Source organism: Alosa pseudoharengus, unplaced genomic scaffold (genome assembly GCF_046254945.1).
Source record: "Alosa pseudoharengus isolate Yale_2024_CS ecotype anadromous, Long Island Sound unplaced genomic scaffold, YU_APseudo_1.1 YU_APseudo_1.1_scf_4, whole genome shotgun sequence".
NCBI classification, from domain to species: Eukaryota; Metazoa; Chordata; class Actinopteri; order Clupeiformes; family Clupeidae; genus Alosa; species Alosa pseudoharengus.
Genome location: NW_027468774.1, coordinates 11,444,818 through 11,458,121, shown reverse-complemented (window position 1 = coordinate 11,458,121; position 13,304 = coordinate 11,444,818).

Genomic DNA, 13,304 nt, shown 5'->3' with positions numbered 1-13,304 from the left:
CGGGTGTTAACTGTTTTGAGAACTTGATTTCAGAGTTGACACAGGTATCAAAACGATCGAGAAAAACTGTAATTCACACTGTGGATTCCTGTTTACTTTATGCACATTTGTCTGTCATACATTACAGTATGGCAGTGTGCATTGTAGATTAATAATATCTGAGGTGAAATCTTTAAAGCTTTCAGGCAGTTACAGTTTTTTTACAACTGTTTACACACATTTTTGAAACTCTACGTCTATTTTTCAAAACTCTACACACAAACCCCACAATTGCTCACACAAAATGCAAAATGCCTCAAATCTCCAGCAAAATGACACACAACATTCAAAATGTCATATCTCTCAAGCAAACATACGCCTCACATTAAAAACACTTTTGTCATAAAATGATATTTTATGTACACACACAGTGGACATGTTTAGAAAACTGTGTGACAAGAAAACATGTAGTGTGTAAGCAGTTAAAAAACTGTAAATATCAATATTTGATCCCAAATTCATACAAAAGCAATAAAAGTCCAAAGTTTGCTTTAATCTAGTGTTGCTAACCAATTTCCATGAACAATTATGTTGAAGAAAAAAATGGATGTGGATTTTTAGATAATTCACTTATAAGTCCCTGTTTTTTGGAAGGAAAATGTGAATGGACCATTATATACACACCATTATACATATAATACGTCTATTCAGTACTTTGTGTACCATGTATAATTTATATAGTTATGTATAGGCTATTCTTTTCATATATGAAGTTATGTATAGGCTATGCACTTCATGCAATCTGTTTGTATGGCATCATTAAACTAAAAATGTCTGAAAAAAAACCCTATCTGCTGATTTGAAGCTGCTTTGACATGAGCTGACTGCCATGTAGACTCTGAAATTGAAAAAAAAATAATAAATAGTAACGGTGAATGGATGAGGTACTCCCTCTAGTGGCCCAAAGAGGAGGAACATAGTGGTGAATGTGAGAAGGGTTTTACTGTTGGTTTACCAGACAATAGCTAGTGGCAGATCTGTGTGTGGCCTGTTCCTGAGCTGAGGCTCAGTGTGGATTATGGTGGAGATTAATCTGTCTCTGGTTTACTTATCAACTAAGCCCCTTGGATATTTCCCCTTTTACTGCTTTTATAAATTGAATCTTGATCAATTTCATTTAATTTTAAAAAAATCCCCTCTTTAACTGTCAAAGTGAAAGCACAAATTAATAATTAATGTTAATTAACACCCCCCCCCCCCCCCCCCTAAAGTGACTGGCCTAAATCAACAGCGGTCCAGTCAATTGGTGCTAGTAGTCTCACAATTACTGAAATGGAGATCGCCTGAGTGCAGTGGATGTGTGTAGTATAGTAAAATAAACACATCTGTGTCTGGAGGGTCCAGTCACTACGTAATCAGTATTCCTGTAACCCAGTGTTTCATTGAAGAATGGTGGTGGTAGCATCATGCTTCTCAACTGTAAAGGTAAAAGTAAAATGAATTCAGCAAAATATGTGGAAATCCTGGTGGAAAGACAATGACCTGAAGCACACAGCGAAAACTGCAAAACAAATGGTTTAAGGACAACAAGGTGAATGTTTTGGAGTCAAAAGAACCTCAGTCCTGTAGAAAATCTGTGGCTGGACTTGAAAAGGGAGAAATATCCAAGGTGGTTGAATACTTTTAATAGGCACTGCATAGGGGAGCATCACTCAGGAGAGGCATATTCGTCAAACTCCAAATGAATGGACTATTAAGGTTTTGCACCTACGTCATAATGTCATGTGACCGTTTGTTTACAACTAGAGTGGTAGGCAAGAATGGTAGGCAAGGCACTGCAGAGAGTGGTAGGCAAGCCTACAACAGTCGGGTTGCATAGGCTACACATAGTTACAAATAGCTTTAAAATTAAAATTTTAATATCAAATATTGACCGGGATGCCGACCACTTGTGTAGGCCCTAACAGTTGGTTTTACAATAAGAAGCAAAAAGGCGACGAACGACCGTTTAGCCTACCTATCCTCGTGGTTGTGGAGGATGATCGTTAGCAGCTGTGAAGTTTTTTATTCTCAAGATAGCCTAATGGTGTAGCCTACTGTCTACGAAGACGTAGGCTAAAATACAACTATCTACAGTCATCCAAAAATGAATTGCCAGAGATAGGCTATGAAGGGAAAAAGTGCAGCATTTTAAACATGGCAAGATTATTTTTACCGGAACAGTTTGTTCTAATTTGTCTCGTGAAATTCGTGCTTGTGGACATCAATCACCTATCTTCTGTCCTTCTATTTCAAGTTATCATGAGTGTCATTTGATTATATAATCACAACAAATGCTAATAAATGAAAACAGAATAGGCTAACGTTACAGGTCAGGCTAACTCCCGTAGGTCAAAATAAACTGATTTGATCCTAATTGTTTAGCGATCACACACAACAACTTAACACAGCAACCTCAAACACCACTGTTGAACCTAGGCTACTGCTTCAGTCATGTAAGAAATAAGCAGTTGAATTATCTTTACCCGTTTAATCAAGTCCACATGACCAAAAAGCAACATATTCAAAGGCTGAGCTAGCATAACAGCCTAATATAGGCGATGCTGCAATGGATAACTAATAAAAAGTTTCATACAATTAATGAACTTTATCACTCACATTCTGAGTTTTTCTGGGAGGTTATATATCCATGCAGATCGTCTTCGAATAAGCCATAGCTGTTATATGATATAATATGTTACAGGATTCATGACTAACGCCATTAATGTTACATGATGCTGACCAAGGGTGTAGGTTTGGTGTCAGCTTTGGTGGGGACATCCAATCCCCCCCGGCTGAAAAGTTAACTTTTACTGACAAGAGTCAGTCAGACTGTCAATAGACAATAGCCTCTTTCATTATTTATAGTACTCTAAAGTTAAACTAGCATCTCCGACTGGAGAGAAATATGTGCAGACGAAAACAATTGTTTAAACGTAAATAAATGTTTGACCACTAGATGCCAATTTTGTTTCTCAGATAACAGAAGCTAAGCATATCTTAAATTTGCCCAGATTATATAGTCATATATATAGTCATATAGTTATATAGTATTTTATTTATGTTACTGAGTATGGAAATGCACCATAGTTTAGGATTGAATATGTCTATGAATTTATGTGACTCTAAATTATATTTGTATTTGCTTAACTGTAATTGGAATTCTTTTGCTGTAAGATACCAGTGCCTTAATGGCGATTTCCTTTGTTATTTCAGACTGTTGGCAATACAGAATATCACAATACAGAAGTGAATCTACTCCATCTCATTATATTGTACAGCAATGCTGCTGACTCCAACTGAATTGACAATTTGACATAGGCTAATAATTAGAACCTCACCTGAAGCCCTGATGCCATCCATCTGTAGTGGTTTGATGCTGTCTTTCCTGCATACAAAGTGGTTCATTCATTTTGTAGCCTATCCTTTGGCTAGCGAGTTTAACCCTCCTACTATATTGTATATGATAGTGTTATGTGGATATTATTAATAAAATAATGATCCATTATATTTGAATAACCAACAGTGTTAACTTATTCACATTGCCAACACGTTTTTACAGCATGTGTCATAAAAATGCAATGACAGTCCTTCAAACGAATTTGGGTCTCCCTTGTATTTCTCTGCATTGTGTAGGCTACACTCAGAAATTCATAACATAAACAGAATAGAAACGAAAAATGTCCAGATCCAATGTTTATTGTGACTTCCAAGATTCTAACATTAAGGTAGGCTAATTAACATTCAGTGACTTGGTAATAGCATTGTGATAGCGCGACTTCTATGCGACCATGCTGCACACCCCTAATCAATACTCCTGACCTTGGTTGAAAGATTACAGAAGCTAGGTTTATCTTTAACAATATCCTGGGTAACATATGCTATCACCAGTTAATACTATTTTTCCACATAATAGAATAATTTGAAAGCCTGGTCACAACCACTGCTAGCTTGTGTGGCTAGTTATTTTGCTTACTTACACTCTGCTTTATGAAAAAGCTTCGTATGTCCCCTTTCTTCTTCTTGGGTGGCATAGCTGATCTACAAACCACAAAAAGGGGTTTGTATGTATTGTAATGATCTGAGCCTAGCTGTTATGACTGTACTCCCATAATGCTGTGCGTGTGTGTGTGTAATGTTGATGTTGGTTTTAGTATGAGTAATGGCGTTTACCTTGTCATGTATGTGTTAGCTGGGATAGTCTTTCTTTATGTTGTACCTCATGTGTTTACCCCGTGTGTTGTATGTGACTACCCTGTTTGTGTATCGTGCTTGTTTAATTGACCTCCCTTGTGTTGCCTGTTTAATGACGTTCGTGTGTTTTTGGTGCGTAACCAATAAAGACCATTTTGAGACAACCTTGCAGATTGTTACATTGGTGTCAGAAGTGGGATGACGACCCCTACTGGACGGGAGGAGAAAGCTGCAACTGATTACCTGGCGATGATGAGTTTCCTGCCAAGACGGCTCTTCGACAGCACGCTCACCCATGGCCACCTGCTGGGCCCAGCAGACGGAGCCAGCCTGCAGCGTGACCGTGATGAAGAGACCCGCCCCCGGCCACAGGAGGAAACGAACCGGGCTGATGGCAGCATCCCGCCACTTGAACCCGCTCCACATGGGAGCGATGGAAACCGGCCGGTGCGACGGCGGCGGTAGAAGGGCGCACCAGCGTAAAGTTGCCCCACTACAATGGCGAAAGGCCGCTGGCGACATACCTGGTGCAGGTCCGTCTGGCAGCCGAGCTGAATGGCTGGTCGACGGGGAGAACGGGCGTACAGGTGGCGTTGGCCCTGGAGGGGGAAGCGCTACAAGTATTAGAAGACCTGCCACCGGCGGAGCAAGTAAGCTGGACCGCAATCGAAGCAGCTCTGCAACGACTCGGCCAGAGAATCTTCATCAGCGATGCCAGAGAACAACTCGCTTCCAGACGGCGACACAAGGACGAGAGACTGGGCAAGTTCGCGGCTGACCTGCAGCTGTATGCCCGGCGGGGCTACCCAACGTACAGCCAGGGTCTACATGAAGAGATGGCACTGGAAGCGTTCGTGCGAGGCATCCACCCAGAGCGGCTAAAAGAACACCTTCGCCTGAGCGCCCCCAGCTCGCTGTCCGTGGCGCTCGCGGAAGCCAAACGGGTGGAAAACATCTTCCGCACAACAGAGTCGCGGCATTGCGTACGCCAGACATCGATGGAGGTGACGCGGCAGACCACGGCACAGCCACCACAACGGCACCCACGCGAGTGGAAGAGGCCGGCCAGCGGAGACGGATGCCACCGGTGTGGCGAGCCGGGACACATCGCGTGGTACTGCCCAGCCCCGGCACCCCTCACGCTCGCACCCCAGTTACTAGAAGAAGGTGGCACGGCGGGAGGGGCTATGGATTGCATACGGCTGGGCCGGCTCGGCCAAACCAGAGGACTGTATGTGGACTGCACGCTAGATGGGACTCGGTGTCGCGCCTTGATCGATACTGGCTCCACCATCTCGCTTGTGCGCCCCGGTCTCTTACCCGGCACGCTGGTAGCCAGACCCAGAGGCTGGGAAAAGACAAAAACGCGCATCACAACAGTTACCGGAGAGCGAGCGGAACTGTATGGACAAAAAGTGGTGTGCGTGTGCATCAACGGTGAGACGGCGAGCCGCCGGCTTTGGTTGGCTAGCATTCAGGATGATTGCATTCTCGGCCTGGACGTGCTAGAGAAATGGTGGGCTGTGGTGGACATTTCCCGGTTCACACTACACTTAGGGACGAGCAGCGTAGTGTTGCACACGGCGGGGAAAACAGAGCATGAAGTGCGGAGAGCTGGCGCGACGAAGAACTCTCCAACTCGCTCCACACAAGCCCGCAGGAAGCAAACTCGCAAAGAGTGCTCGCCATCCAAGACTCCGCCCCTCCCCACACAAGCCCGCGAAACTCAAGCCCGCGGAAACAACAGGTCTCATCCAGGTCCGCTTGCTGAGTCTCCGCCCCTCCCCACACAAGCCCGCGAAACTCAAGCCCGCGAAAACAACAGGTCTCGTCCAGGGGCCTCATTTATAAAGCGTTCTTACGCACAGATTTGATCTTAGACCGTGCGTACGCTCAAATCCATGCCAACGCTCAGATTTATAAAAACCGTCTTTGACGTGGAAAAGTGCTTATCTCCACGTCAGGTTCAAACTTGACGTACGACCATTTCCTTGTGGTAATGCCGGGGTACTGCAAGTAATCTGAGGTCTAAGTGCGATGCATTTTCAAAATTCCAAAACCAACGATCTCATGTGTTTCTTTGCCATATGCATGATCAATATCAGAAGATTTTTAAAGACGTTTTTGGACGCATGCTTAATGTTTCATGGTTTGGCATAAAACTGCTAATGAGAACTATAGCCCACTTAAGAAAGTGAAAAATCGTATAGATTACTTATTTCATAATATCTATAAAAAAAACACACCAAGACCTACGATAGAATGATTGAAACATTCTTACAGGTGATTAAGTGTTCTCACCAATCTAATATTGATCATAAAATGTCCAATTGCCCTCGTTTAGGAGAGAAAAGTACATTTGTAAAAAGCAGTGGCGGACCGTGCGTTCAGTGGTTAGGCCTTCAATGATGACTATTTTTTGACAAAAATAATAATAGGGGGGCGTTACGGCAGAGATTTTTTTTTTTTAAATTTCAGCGTGAAAATGTGTGCAAATTTCCAGCATTTCATGGTGGGGGCAGGCCCGGGGTGGGTAATCGGGAGAATCGGGAGAATTCCCGGTGGGCCGCTTCACTTTTGGGCCGGTCGAGGAAAAAAATATTGACATTTGTCACGTTAGTCTAACTTCTCTTAAAGTAGGCTACACGTTCCTCATTCTGTGCATGGCACCGTTGCCTCTGCATGGGTTGTAGCCTACCGTGTGAGGGAGTTCTCCCCTCCCAAAAAGAGTTGGTTGGGTCCATTTAGCCCGTCTTTTCCAAAAAAGTTTTCTCAGATACGGATAGCCGGGCCGGCCCTACAGTACAGTAGCCATAAGCGTCAGGGATGGTAGAAAGAGGCCAGGAGGGACTGAAACGGCCAGGTAGATGCTGCTAAATGTGCCAAGCTTCTAGATTAGGCCTACAGACAAAAGGTAAAGAGAGATAGCTATAGGCAATGATTATTAGCAGTTATTGGGCTAATATTGGACGTTTGTGACGTTGTCAAGCTATTTGCAAGCAACATATTACATTTCTTAAAATATTAGCCTTTTGTATCCGATTCATAGACTTTGCAGTATGCAAATATTAATAACAAAACTGAAGTTTGATCTGTGTAGGCCTATGCGGTAAAAATTGTAGCCTCTGAGCAGCAGATCAACCAGTCGACCACTGAAAATGATGAGCCCGAAATTAGTGATAAGGAGGCCATGACTACAGGGACAAGTAGAGAGGATAAATTAAATTTATTTAATGTAAGAAAGAGCCAAATATGTATGCTACATGATGAACCTATATGCCTTGTTTGCTTAAAAGAGGGTGTAGTAAAGGAGTAGGCTAAATCACCAAACAACAGTATAGCCTACCCATGCAAAAAACATGTAGCCTAAACATTAGTTCAATATGCGTCTTTGTGGAAGCGTGGGATAGGCTACATTTCAAAGGCTTTCTTTCTTTCTGTCTTTCTTTCTGTTTTTGTTAACTTGTGGAATAGTGGAATATTTTTGTTAACTTCTCAGTTGAAGTGAATTAATATAACCTTTACACATTTGTTGAACCATGGTACTAATAAAAACTACAGGATAGTAAGAGCTGAAATGTTGCTTCATTTATCCAATTTCCACCACTATGGAAAACGTGGGCCGGTCTTGGGCCTGAAACTCCCGGGCTGAAAAGTGGCCCCACTCCCCAAAAGTGGGTGGGGGAATAGTTTTCTCTCTCTTACGCGAGTCTGTAGCACTAGAATCTTCATTACACAAACAATTAATGCTCCGATTGCTTATTGGTTAACAGATCACCCTCAGCAGCAAAGTAGGCTAGGCTATTTATTTACCACCCATATTCACAAGTACATTATAAACTGCTGCCTGCTGCTGCCAGTAAAGACGTGCAATTTAGTCCATGTCATATTGAAAGTGAACACCAAGTGTACTCAAGTATGGGTTTGTGCAGACTACTTTGAAATATTTAGGCCATCGGTTGCATAAAGGACAATGTTTAAGCAATTGGACATTATTAAAAGAAAACGATCGCAAAGATCCAGAATGAATGAATGACCGGCGAACTAGGCTACTTTTTCAGCAAAAACATAGCCTATCCTAAAAGAAACGTTAAGCCTACATGACATATCATGCTTATAATTTAGTCCTCTGTTTTGTAGGCTAAATCAGCATATTACGCTGGGTCATATTGGAAACGCAGTAGCCTGCTGTACCATAACGTACAGGATTATATAGGCCTAGAGGTCTTTCCTTCATTAGCTAGGCCTACCCATTTTTTTTCTACAAAGTAGGCCTAGCTTACTTACAAACATACGAAATGTTGATTATTCACATTACTGGAAGCAAAAAGAATGGAAGTGAACAGAGGACAATTGACATGGATGCATACGATCTCTTTCCAGAAAGCTTTGGTGGAAAAAACATAATTAGGTAAGCTATTCGAACTGACGCATATAGGCTAGTTAACATCAGATGGCATAGGCTAGGCCTATACAATGTTTTCAATAAATAATTTTACATAAGCTACAGCTTTTAGGCCATTGATGTCATTAAAACATATGCTAATGATATTGATGAGGGGGTGTTTACAAGGCGGAGACCTAAAACCATCCAGCTGCGCACAAGTTGACGTTCATTTGTGATTTATAATGGGCACATCTGGAAGGGTGGCGTATGCACGTTTTTTTGTGCGTACGTTCGTTTTCTCTGAATCACACGTACGATCATTTCAGAAATGATCTAAGATCAGATGAAAGATGGTTTCTACGCAACCCTTTTATAAATGAGGCCCCAGGTCCGCTTGCTGAGATCGCCACTGCTCAGCTCACGCCCACTAGAGAGGAGCCAGCAGTGCGGGTTGAGCAATCACCACTCTCCGCTCAGAGAGCGCGGCCCTCTGTAGAGACAAGGCAAGCCGTAAATGAACTCTGCACTCGAAGCTGTGAGGGGCTTAGTGAAGCACCGGGTAGCCAGGTGCGGATGCTACTAGCAGCCTACACCGACATCTTCGCCGCAAGAGATGAGGACTGCACCCGAACGAGCCTGGTCCAACACGATATCAACACCGGAAATGCCCGGCCCATCCGACTTCAACCTCATCGCTTACCGTTCGCCAAACGACAAGCAGCTGAAGAAAAGATCAAGGAAATGGCAGGAGTAATAGAGCCAAGCAGTAGTCCATGGGCTGCGCCGGCTGTACTCGTCCGGAAGAAGGACGACTCGTGGCGGTTCTGTGTTGACTACAGGCGCCTCAACCAGGTAACCCGGAAAGACTCCTACCCGCTCCCCCGCATTGACGATGCGCTGGACAGCATTGCCGGCTCCTGCTGGTTTAGCTCGCTGGACTTGCGTAGTGGCTACTGGCAGATTGAGCTAGCCCCGAAAGCTCGCCCGCAGATGGCGTTCACCATCGGGCAAGGGCTGTGGCAGTTCCGGGTACTTCCGGTCGGCCTATGCAACGGGCCAGCGAACTTCGAGCGACTGATGGAGCATGTCCTGGCGGGCATTCCACGAACATGCTGCGTGGTTTACCTGGACGACATCCTGTGTCATGCAACGGACTTCACCGGTGCCATAGGACATCTGGAAAAGGTGTTCGACGCAATACGAGGTGCTGGGCTCAAACTGCACCCGAAAAAGTGCCACCTGTTCCGGAGGCAAACCGGGTTCCTGGGCCATGTCGTGGGGGCCGCCGGAGTGGCCACCGACCCAGCTAAGGTGGAGACGGTGAGGCGTTGGCCTGTTCCACGCGACGGTGCTGAGCTGCGGAGCTTCCTGGGCCTGGCGTCATATTACCGGCGTTTCATTCGGGACTTTGCTACAGTCGCCAGCCCGCTGCATCGATTGACGCACAAAGGCCAGCTCTTCGAGTGGACACGAGAGTGCGACGCGGCATTCCGGCGGCTGCGGAGGGCGCTATGCGAGGCCCCAGTGCTCGCTTCCCCTGACCCTTGACTGCCGTTTATCCTGGCCACCGACGCCAGCGACGTGGGCGTCGGCGCCATCCTCTCACAAGCAGGCGAGCAGGGCGAGCAAGTGGTCGCATACTTCAGCCGCTCACTGGACCGAGCGGAGAAGAATTACTGCGTGACACGCAGAGAACTGTTGGCTGTAGTGGTGGCAGTGCGCCATTTCCGAACCTACCTCTACGGCAAACGGTTCCTGCTGAGAACGGACCACGCGTTACTCACCTGGCTGCTGAACTTCAAAGAACCGGAGGGCCAGCTGGCTCGCTAGCTGGAGGCGCTCCAGGACTACGACATGGAGATTCGACACCGGGCGGGTCGCCTTCACGGCAACGCGGACGCCCTGTCCAGGCAGTGTGCAGCAGACCAGTGCCAACACTGCCACCGGAGGGAGGAGAGGAGCCTGGCCGCGGCTCAACCGGAGCTCGCTCGTCGGCTACAGGCTGCATCACCGCTGGCAGAGAGAGAGAGAGTCGCTGTTTTCAACGCTCACCAGCGTCGCGCCAACGAGAGGGTCAACGCTCGCCAACAGCACGCCAGCGAGAGACTCAACGCTCGCCAGCGCCGCGCCATCAAGAGAGCCACCGCTCGCCAGCTTCACGCCAGCGAGAGAGACAACGCACCGCAGCCCAACGCCACAACACAGCACTGCAGAGCGGCAGCTGAGGCCATGGACGCGCAGTCGCCGGTGGACGTGATGTCGAGGGGAGATCCGGAAGGCGCAATCGAAGGACGCCACGATTGGCCGAGTGTGGTCATGGATCGAAGCCGGTCAGCGACCGCCATGGACTGACGTATCAGCACTCGATCCAGAGACCAAAGCGATTTATTCACAGTGGCCGGGAATAGTAGCACGTCAAGGACTGTTGTATAGACACTGGCGAGCCCCCGATCGACAATCTGACATTTTCCAGTTGCTGGTTCCTGCTGGATTACGAGCCTGTGTACTGGAACAGGTACATGGGGCTGTGGGGGCGGCTCATTTCGGCATCGCAAAAACTCTTCGTCGGCTGAGAAGCCACTTCTATTCTACACCTCTGCATCCACAAAGCGACGGGCTGGTCGAACGGTTTAACCGGACGCTAGCAGTGCAGCTGGCCATATTGGCCGACCGCCAACAAAAGGACTGGGACTTACACTTGCCCCTGGTGCTCTGGGCATATCGCACAGCGGTGCAAGAGTCAACGAAATGCACACCGGCAGCTCTGATGTTCGGGCGAGAGCTACGCACGCCGGTGGACTTGGTGTTCGGTTCGCCTCCGGAAGCGGAGATTGGAGGTAAGCCAGGGCTGGAATACTACAAGCAGCTACGCGAGAGACTGAAGGGAGTACACGAGTTGGCCCGGCAGGCTATGAGTGAAGCTGGAATACGTCAAAAGCGAGCTTACGATACGCGCTGTCGCGGCCAGGAGTTCCAGACCGGCGATAAAGTGTGGGTGTACTGCCCGGAGAGAAAGAAAGGCATTTCCCCGAAACTCACTAGCCAGTGGGTCGGGCCGTGCAATGTCTTAGAGAAGCTGTCTGATGTGGTCTATCGTGTGAGACTGATTAAGCGTCGGAGAGTTGTGGCTCTCCACCGTGATCGACTGGCCTCAGCTGAGGGTCGTGGAGACTTTGACACTGACTCTGTGGAACTTGGTGACAATGGAGCTGTGGCTCTAACACCGGTCACCGTGCAGCCTTCACCGGAAGTCACCGCCGCGACAGCGGGGCGCCCACAACGCCAGCGTCGCGTCCCAGCCAGGCTCATGGACTGACGTAGGGTAAGACTTGAGTCAAGGGGACATGGACTAAGTCTCGGGGGGCTGTGTAATGATCTGAGCCTAGCTGTTATGACTGTACTCCCATAATGCTGTGCGTGTGTGTGTGTAATGTTGATGTTGGTTTTAGTATGAGTAATGGCGTTTACCTTGTCATGTATGTGTTAGCTGGGATAGTCTTTCTTTATGTTGTACCTCATATGTTTACCCCGTGTGTTGTATGTGACTACCCTGTTTGTGTATCGTGCTTAATTGACCTCCCTTGTGTTGCCTGTTTAATGACGTTCGTGTGTTTTTGGTGCGTAACCAATAAAGACCATTTTGAGACAACCTTGCAGATTGTTACAGTATGCTGAAGGGAAAAGGGAATATCAAAATGTTTCACTGGCCTTTCATGGGGTAGGCCTATGTATTGACAGACCGCCCTTGTAACTTACCGTTGTCGTTGACACACCCGCTCGCTTGACTACCAGTGCAAGAATAAAGCAATGTGTGTGCAGCATGCGTGTCAGATAACCCTTCCCCCTCCCCCTCGGTTTTTCAGCCAATCAAATGACGACGTTTCTTGTACTGTCGTGCTGGCTGTCGGAATGATCAGCAGCACAAATGAGTTCGCTAAAATATTGGTGGGGACAATTTTGTCATCTTAAAATATTGGTTAGGACTAGTCATGAGCGTCCCACCCTAAATCTACGCCCATGATGCTGACTGACGCTGGCTATAACAGTAGGCCGTTTTTAACGTTCCTAAACGTTAAGGGAACCAACCAACCAAAACGTTCTCCTGTGGTTGCACAGTACCTTCACACAACGTTCCCGTTTGGTTGTTATTGGTTGTTTTTGGTTGTTCTGAGTGCTGTTTTGACATGTTTATTTTAACCAGCTCCGTTTAAGTTTTTGAAGTAGGCCTAGCATATACAAGGTTTGCAGTCACTTGATATTCACTAAAAATAATTGGCCTTATGTAATCAAATTAAGATAAGGAGTAAGATAATATATTTATTTTTAGGCTGATATCAATTTTGCTATAAACAATACTTTTGTGCTTGATTTCAGTTTTGTAACCGTATGAAGTGAAAATGCTTAAAACACGAATCTATCAATAAAACAATTTTCACTTCTACATTTCACATTTCACTTGGCTCAATATAAAAGTCCAACCATTACACCCCCACGCCAGTAGGGGGAAGACAACGCCTGGTCTGCATTCAGAACCGATTGCAGTTTCACGTTGGATTAAACAAACAATAATACTTCGGTAAATAAAATATAAAATATTTTTATAATAGTTTTCTGCTATCACTAGAATACATTCAGAACATGTTTCATTTGTTCCTGTAGCCTACCATTACCATTTTACATTCACACATTTTACATTACTTGCATT